The following is a 9,466-nucleotide window of genomic DNA, read 5'->3' on the forward strand; positions in this document are numbered from 1 at the left end:
CCAAATTTGCTTGTACGGTAAAGAAAGTCGCATGCATGTTGCGCGTCTTTTATTCTGCAATTTTGTCATTTTCTATGTTTATCCACGTTTTCTTAGTGTCTAGTATAGATATATTATTGTATCGTTTTTAGATCATTAAACGAATTAAATATTATTGAGCTGTTTCAATTGTTTACCTTATATAACGGGATTTATTGAATTTTGGTTTTTAATCAGATTTTTGTGTTTTTTTGAAATCAGTGAATGTCGCATATTACTCAAAGTGTCGGGTGCAAGCATTGAGTTTACATTTACTGCCTCAAAAAAAAAACTATTTGCTTATAAATTCAATATCCGGACCATATAAATAACGCCAAGCAGGAAAATAATATATTTCATGTATGGAAAGTATTAGGATCATTTTATATGGTGCCGTGCAAAATGTGCAAAAATACGATTTTACAAGGAAAACTCGAATTTGAAAGTCGCACAATCGTTTGTCGAACTGTCAAAAATAACTGAGCTGCAGGGCCTTTAACTTACTAGTTTAAATTGTGTTTAAATGGTTAAATTATTGTGAAAATTCAAGGTGCCTTTTTCCTTCCAATGTTCCTTGTAAAACGCAATCTTTTAGATATAAAAATCTCTTTGCGTCAAGTATAATTAGTTTAACTTATTAGACCCTATAAATAGCACTTGGGTCCAAAAAAGTATATGGTAAAATGTTTCAAATACGTAAACGTGATTTTACTCGTATATAAGATCAAGCAGATTTTAGTGAAATTTTTGGTAAATCAGTTACACATTTTGTATGCTTTTACATGCTCTTTCATTCGTGGTTCTTTACGTAAGACAAAATGTGATTCCAGCTCTTTGATACACCGGAGAAAATGCAACTTTTCCCATTAATCATAGGAAACATTTGTTGAAAATATTAGAAATTTGAAAATAATAGTAAACTAAAGCATAAAATGCAAGTTTACAAAAATATGGACGAAAAACACGTCAAGTAACAGATCAAATTTTGATCCAATCCAAATTAAATTTGTTGACGTATTATTTCGGAACACCCTGTATGAAGACCGTTATTTCAATGCAGGATTTATCAAGGTGCTGCCATCTCTTCTGCATCTCCTATACGCGCACACTGTGAGCTTAAAGTGGGCTTTTGATCCAACCACCTAAAGCAATCCTGTCATCCACAGAGGACGGAAAACGACGTACTTTGCAGGAAAATAATGTTTGGATAATACTGTAATAAACCTAGATAATTTCAAATAGTTTTCTATTGTTTAAGTAAGCGAGTTTTAATAATAGGTGACGTAATAATGAATTTAGTAGAATTTAAGCAGGAAATGCAATTAAAATAGGCCACAACAAAGTTACCTTCAGGTTTGTGAAACTAAACTTTTAATAGACGATGACGAATTTTTAATTAGTTGCCTGTACATAGAACGTACGGAAAGTGTTAACGACTAAAGTAGCTGAAAGCCAAAAAGTCACAAAAATTTAGTGCTATCTATGTATAATACATTCACTTTTTCGCAGGACGCAAAACTTAATTACAAATCCTAATCAATGGATTGCAGTGATTTAGCATAAATCTCACAATAAAGGACGGTTATTATGCAACAGTATGTGTGGGAATAGATGAAACAAAAACGAAGCGATAATTTGAAGCAAATAACAAAAGCGTACGCTCACAAACAGCAGGAAAACTGTGGAAACATACGAAGTTACTCAGCCGCCTTACAGCTAACCTATTGATTTTAATTCTCAAATACCGACTCAAAAAGCTCAATGCGAAGATTCGCCGCAGGTTTACATTTGCATTATCTCAATTTTCTCGGCTCACATGTCTATTTCCATCTCTAAATGAAACTTGAAAGCCAATAAAATTTTCGCCAGTTGTAAACTTGTTTCCATCTGTTCGGGTTCTGTCTTGATTCGTTTAGTTAGTGATTGTTTGCGTATATAAAGACGCGAGAGTATTAGTTCGGTCCGATTCAAATTGAGGTGTTGTTACTTGTTTTATGTCTTATTTGAATGAAACGAAGAAGATTGACATATGCGGAGTATCAGAAAGCGATTTTGATCTTTTAATCAATATAAGAAATTCATTGGTATCGGAAATCCAGGGTGTTAAGGTAAGAATTTTCAAAATCAGAGAATGTGCCGAGTTTTCAATGTTTTTGGCGGCAAAATGGAGTGAAAATAAAATCAGTCGACGACGTATTTTCATATCTCCGTGTTAGTCGACATGCATTAAAACACACAAGAAAATGGAATAATTAAAAAAAGAACCAATTTTAATTTAAAAAAATGTCTTAGGCACCTCACATACCAGACTTTTTAAAGTGGTAAAAGTCAGTAAATGTTTCAGAATCGTGGATTTGGAATTATGAAATTGAAGATTTTCTCAGCAGGTGTTCTTCCTGAGGAGTTGCCTTGAAGCTGAGTGAATGATTTGAATGGAGTAGTAAAAATGAGCTGTAAGATGCAAAATTTTCATCTTACATCTCAAACACGTTGAGGCCCAGAACATAAAATTCCGTCGCTTTTTAATTACATGTTTAATAATCAAAGTTTTTCATGTCCAGATTAGAAGTTCAGAAGTAACATTAAAATATAAAAAAGTATTATATAAGTCAAATTTATCGCAAAGACTTGCTTCTTTATCTGTACCTATTTTTCGTTAAAAACAAAATTTTATTCACATAATTTTCTTCTGTTTGACTAAACGAGTTTTGTGCAACAATGATCAAATTTAAATGAATCAATTTTCCTGCAGTCCGGGAAAACAGCTGTTCGGTTCCTATCGATTTTCCCGCCTGTTATCATGGCCTCTCTACCCCTAACCAAATAAGGAAGACTAGACATTCGCGATGTAACTTACCGTAAACGCAGCAAAAAATCGGTGGAAGTTCCTAAATAATGTCAGTGATTATAATATGTGAAAATCCGGATATTAATGCTACAAATATGCGTGCTAAACTATGCTAATGTGGCTGTTCAGTATTTAGTGTAAGTAAACGTTTACATTTTTTACAAACTTCTTTTTGGGTATTTCGCCTCAAAAATTTTTGTCTTTAAAAAAGACAGAATTTCCTCACGTCTTTTAAACGTTTAATACTTTCAACTCCTTTGTTAAAGTTTGTTGTGCTTCGTATGTTGTAATATTACAGCAAAATATACAAAATGTTAGAACTATGAATTCAGTTAATAAGTATATGTGTCTAAAATATGTCCTTAATTTGTTTAATGCTTTGTTCCTACATTTAATCACATTTTATAATTTTGCGTGTTCTAATATGAGCTCTATAAAAGACACGCAAACATTTTTACGTGCTCTTAAACAATAAACAATTAAATTCCCATGTCAAAGAAAATCTAGTCATGTTCAAATTTAACACGTTCTCGTGCTTTATATTCATTTTTTCTCTACGTACCAGTTTTCAAAACTTAATTTATCGTCCATTGGAATTGAAAACTTTCGTTATATAATAAAGTTATATTTCTTCTTTTCCATATCTTCATATATTTATTATTTGGTGATTTTTGGAAACTAACTTGGCATTATATTAAAGAGGAAATCATGACCAGTTATTATCAAATCAACGAAAACTGTTTCATTTGCAAAATATCAGCTGTAACCTCCGATAGCAATCGACAAAAAGTTTTTTTTGTATATAAAATATCAATCCTTAAATTTAAAATCTTTGAGGTAAAAAAACATGTTTTTACTAAATACCACTAATAAATAATTCTGCTAAGCTTAATTTATTGTGATATTTTCCAAAATTTCCACACAAAAACGATTGCTAAAAATTGAGAAATTACTTCAATTTATGCATCTATTCGATAAGCTGCTTCTCCAATTGATCAGCAGTTCACTGGGCCTCGGAAGTGTACTTGACTGTTTGCCAGACTGAAGTGTACTTCAATAACTCAATTTATAAGAAGTTTCTAATAATAACACGTTCAAAGCTGATCCACAATCCATCTGCTAATAATACGAATGTTATCATCTATTATGAATGAGTTAATTCGACTCACCGTTATTCTAGATTATTTAAAAGCTCATTTTTCAAATTTCAGTTTTCTAAATTTACTGAATGATGTCAAGTTCTACTCAGAACTAAGTAAAACATATAGAATATGAGTCTACATTTAAAAAAAGGAGTTTATTTTTCGAAACGGTAGATTGAAGCGAGGAAACTACAATAGGTAAGCTGCTTGAAGCTGAGTCCCTGAATCTTAATTATATTAGAAAGTCGAATAACTAATGGGTCAGCAAATTTGATCGATTTCTGCATCATCACTTATAAAGTTTCCGCATTAGAAAGAAAGTTTCCTGCTTTGCGTGACCATGATGAGTGAGGGATTAGTGAACTTTTGTAATTCAATTATAAAAATGAGAACAAAGCTATTGGAAATTTAAAAACATACGTAATAGAAAATTAAATTAATGTATACTGAAAAGCATTAAAAAACAAGTTGAAGATTAGTGATGCGTGATGCTCTACATACATATATTTTTTTGTTAAATTTCTCAAATGTTTATTCAGTTTGCGCTACTTTGTCTGATCTTCAAATTGTTTTTCAATTCAAAATTAGTTATTAGACGTTTTCCGAAAATTTTCGAAAAAAAAAAAATATAGATGAACCATTTGAATCAATAACACTATCTACGAAAATGCTAAGAAAAAAGACAACGACAGCCTCAAAATAAGTATTGCTTTTAGATTGTTAAAAAATATCTGAGTTACAAATTAATTCTTATATCATTTTTGACCTCAGTTAACTTAAAGTAAATAACCCTAAATATCGAAAACTTGAAGAATGATACGCAGCTCAATTCGTTATTAAAAAGTTAAGTTATTAAACTTTTGTATGATAGCTTTTTAAAATTTTACCCCATACTCTCACGTGTTTTCTCAATTTGTTCCGTTGTTTTTTCAGTTCCAACTTGCTTCTCGAAGAAAATTACTCTATTATTAAATGATTTTGCCAAATCTTAAACACCCACTAGTAGGAACATTGAGAAAATTATGAATATTTCTCAGTCATGGGTAAATGGGGAAAAGCTACTACTTGAATCGAAATTAAATAATTCAAGACTTTAGCAACGATCCATATTTAAAAAATGCGATAGAAGAGTCAGTCAATCCTAAAATTTTGAGTTGTTTAAAATAAAATATTTTTTACTGTTTTTCCACTGAAACAACATACACTTTTGAAGGAATATCCTATACCAAGCCCAAAAACGTCTCATTACTTTCCGCAGGGGTTGGGAAATATCAGGATGTGCCCCAGTTTTATCTTTAGTCCTTTGACATTTCGCTAGAGGATATATACATATAGATATAGCTAGGCAATGGGATATTAAACAGGATAGTCGAGGGAGGCCTTTGCTTTGGAACGTTTTCATTAAAAGGCTCGTAAATATTGAAGCACACTTTTATTCGACATGTGATGAGACAAGGGCGTAGATGAAGATCAGAAAAATCGTCTGTTACTGATGATGTATATGTATTGTCTTTCACTGAATTTGTGTACGTATTTTTCAGCATTAGTCTTCCAGTGAAACAATTACAAAACAAAAAAAAATAAAATAAAATCTCAATAACTGGTTAAATTAACATCACATCAACTAATATATTAAACTTTAAGATTTTTTGCTAAATGTGGACAACCCTCTTAACTAGTTGTAAAAATACTTGTCCCGTGTAAAACTCGCAATGTACAACCAAAAAACGCCAATAATTCTTAATTTATCCGGTACGTTAAGGAAAATTTCGAGCGTTGAAACCCAAAATGCATTGTTTAAGCCGCATGAATTTCAAGCGAAAGACATAATCTAAGTCAAACATTCCAGTTTATTAGGCCAACAGTGCCGACGAGGCATACAATCATGTTTAATAGGCTAATTTAAAAAACCAAGAAATTGTTTACCTACATATGTTTGTAAAATAAACACATCTCAAGGAACAGACTCTCGCTTACATTGGTTTTAGTCGCTCAAAACTTAAGGAGCGATCACCACAATTCGCGCGACTGTGCGGAAAGAAAAGTGCCCGACAAATTGGGGAAAAGTGGTTTTTGTGAATGCTTTTTTAATGCTAAAAATGGACATTTTTATTGAGATTGTGGATAATTCAGCCCAGTAGCCAAAACCAAAAAAATCTGCACACGAAAGTAAGTGCGCTTCTTGCAAATTCTTCCTGCTGCTGTTAATGCAAAATAATATTGTTGTTTCATTATGTTAATATCATAATGTATAATTGTTAAATGAATATTCACTCAAAATGCCTGTAAATTCAAATAATTATTATAAAATGAGACTAGACTAGACACTTTAACGATCTGTTTCCTAAATTGTACCATAATAGAACGAGGAATAAATGTTAGGTCTGCATCGAATAATTTACAATATGAAAATTTCGCATGAGTAAATTTATACAAATTTATTAATTTTTTTTAGGTTATGAAGTAATCGATAAATTGTCCAGCATAATAATCAAGAAAATTGTTTCGTCCAAAAATTTTTCAGGTTACGATCATGCTTTAAACTTTTCATTAGCGTAAATTCATTAGCATTTCATAACGTTAAATAATTTAATAAAAAATGTATTAAAGTAAACTTTCTTCCAAATTTCTTAAATGTGTGTTCGCCCTGTTAAAGCTTGAGACTGTAACGATTAGAAAAAGAGCATTGCTTTCAATTTTTAAGAAAAACTCTACTTCAGATTTCTTACTACAAATCCATTCCCAATGAGGTTAATTTGGTAAATTGTTTAAAAGTGGTTTCCAACGTAAATTGCAAGAAGACATGTTAAATTTTGTAGATAATCTACGTATCACCACATCTAATAATCACCGGCTGTTGCTAAAAACACATTTAAATTTTCAAGCATGTGAAACCCAGCAAACTTGATTAGATCACGATAAATTAATTTTGTGCAAACAAAATGCGAGAAACTCTTTCACAACATTGCACTTTACTAGTTTTATGTGTTGATGCACATGTCTGACAATTATATATTTTTCTTTTAAATTATCGAAATAGACAGTGACTAGACCACAAGCTATTTGTCTGCGAAACAACAGATCTTAATTTATATTGGCATACATTTATAAAGCATTAGCATTTTAAAGACACGTTAGGTAATTTATGCTAAATCGTTCTCTCTAAAGGACATCGCATGAATTAAATCCATACGAAGAAAAAACATATTAAGGCTGAATTGCGCATATCATTAAAATTCAGATTTCCGTGCTGAATTGTTGAGGTTTCGTGGAACTAATTGAAAAACACCGATGAGAGTAGAAAGAAAACTACTGATGCAATGATTTTAGCAATTCAGCCAATGACCTTTTATTCGTCTTCCCATTGTAAGATAACAAACACTTGTAACCACTGACATTTGATCGGCCAAGCTACAATTACCAAAGTAATTTATCATACTTTAAAACATTTGAGATGCTGCATCTGCAGAAGCTGAGAAGCAGTTCACCGATTTTTAATTTTGTAACATTTGGTAATTTAAATGGTGGACTTTATATTTTGCATAAATTAATTTAAGCAAAATAACACCCAGTCAGAATTTCCATTTGGTTGTTTTTCTTAATTCAGAATATAGAAGACATATTTCCGCTTCAAGATTGATTTTTTAAATATGTTTATGCCGAGTTATCGAATAGTCAGTCGAACGTCAGATTAAGAATTAAAAATTATGTAAAAAATAAACTAAAACTCGCTAGAAAATTTCCAAAAATAAATAACATTCCATAAACTTTTGTAGTGCGGATTTACTGACCGCATTAAATTTGAATTTTTTTAATTTAAATTCTTGCACAAAGAACCAGTCTCGAATTTGGCTCCATTTTCAAATCCGGAGAAGCCAGTGTTCTGAATGAAACCATCTGAAATCACCAAAATTTGTACAGCTCATTTTTCAAAACCTATTCCTGAAAATCTAATCTAGATAATTTATTCCGATGGATTAGTAGTATTGGACCGAACTGTTGAATGGCCTCCCAAATGTCCGGATTTAGAACCCATTTCTTATCTCGGTACTTGAAAAGCAAATTTTTTTCGGCAAGAAATCGAAAAGTATGGAAATAAACACAATTGGACTGTAGGACAATTTCCTTCGAAGCAATTAGAAATTAGAAAGAATTGTCTTTTCAGAGTATTGTCAGTCAGTTAATGAACAATCTTTGGGCATTTATTGAAGAAACATTATTATTGTACTTGTATTATGAGATGAATATAAGATTTATTAATTTTTCAGATTAGTTCATGTTTCTTAAATATAAATAAAGAATATTAAGAATAGTCATAAAAAATTAGAATTGTCATTTAAAAAATTAGTTAATGTCGTAATATCTCAAATTTGAAACTCTATATACTGAAATTGTATAAAAATGTCTTACATCCAAACGAGCGAAACTTAACATAGTAATCGATCTGTAGTAGAAAATTTTCAAGTAAAATACGTATTTTTGATTTAGCGATTTTAATCCCCGTTAGACTCAAACTGTCTAAAAATTGGATGACCATTGTTTTATGCAAAAACCTCCGTACACAACTCTAACATAACTGAACATCGGATAAAACACTAATTAAAATTCCATATCGATTTACACAATTTCGGATAAAATATTCCAGATATTAATCTGTTTGTTCATTAAAGCAAACAACAAATACAAAATCGCCAATGCTGGGTTTACAACCGTAATCAAATAGCAAATTTGCTTAAATATTTAGCACATGTTTTAACGATTCTTTAGATGACTTATTTAATACGTAGTTTCTAAGGTGAGCTACAGATTTAATGGCGTGAAACTCTAAAAAATGGATTCCATCCATATATTAACATTTCAGTAAATTGGATTTTATCTTTTAATAAAGAAATAAATGAGTACGTTATTTGAATAAATTAGATAAAATATCTTGATAAAATAAAGCACAGTATTTTTCTTTTGGATGCAACTTCAAAATATACTGGATGGTTGATGAAGAATTGAAGAATGTAATTTTTCACGTAAATATTTTAAGGCTTAACCAAATATCCCAACAGCAGTTCTTGATTTGTTTTTAGTAGAACCAAAAAAATCACTCTGGTCAGATAATTAAATTATTTTAAGAATACAATTTTTGAAACATAAACTTGCCACTGATATTTGCAACATTTTCATTTGATAGAACGTAAACTCGTTTCTTTTCTACCTAAGAAGTGCTATGTTTGTATAAAAAAAATAAAAATTCGAATACTTAGTGCAAAATAAATATTAAAATCTACATATTTTGTGATCTTAGTGAGCAATTAATATATGCTTTTTTCATACTGGGATAGTTTTGTGATAATTTTAACTAACTCTCATTGACTTTGATACATTGAACAAAGAACTGTAATGTGCATCAATAAAACATTTTCTTTTTGTTGCGACACGATACATACATTATGTAAACAAAAAAAAA

The 9,466-nt window shown here is 30.6% G+C and overlaps 1 protein-coding gene across 14 annotated transcripts in view; it reads left to right on the forward strand.

Annotated features, from left to right (window-relative positions):
• Nucleotides 1-1,899: 1,899 nt before the first annotated feature.
• LOC109542836 overlaps nt 1,900-9,466 on the forward strand; it is a 63,458-nt gene continuing 55,891 nt past the window's right edge. For 9 of the 14 annotated variants that reach the window (XM_048668059.1, XM_048668063.1, XM_048668066.1 and 6 more), the window contains exon 1: nt 6,002-6,177. The gene's annotated coding sequence lies outside the window, so the exon portion shown is untranslated. Of the gene's footprint in view, nt 2,127-2,882; nt 3,004-5,992; nt 6,178-9,466 lie in introns of those variants that run through there. The other 5 variants (XR_007281906.1, XM_048668074.1, XM_048668060.1 and 2 more) reach the window with 4 other exon arrangements.

Source organism: Dendroctonus ponderosae, unplaced genomic scaffold, assembly GCF_020466585.1.
Source record: "Dendroctonus ponderosae isolate FM_Combo_2020 unplaced genomic scaffold, Dpon_F_20191213v2 Dpon_F_20191213_7, whole genome shotgun sequence".
In the NCBI taxonomy this organism is placed as follows: Eukaryota; Metazoa; Arthropoda; class Insecta; order Coleoptera; family Curculionidae; genus Dendroctonus; species Dendroctonus ponderosae.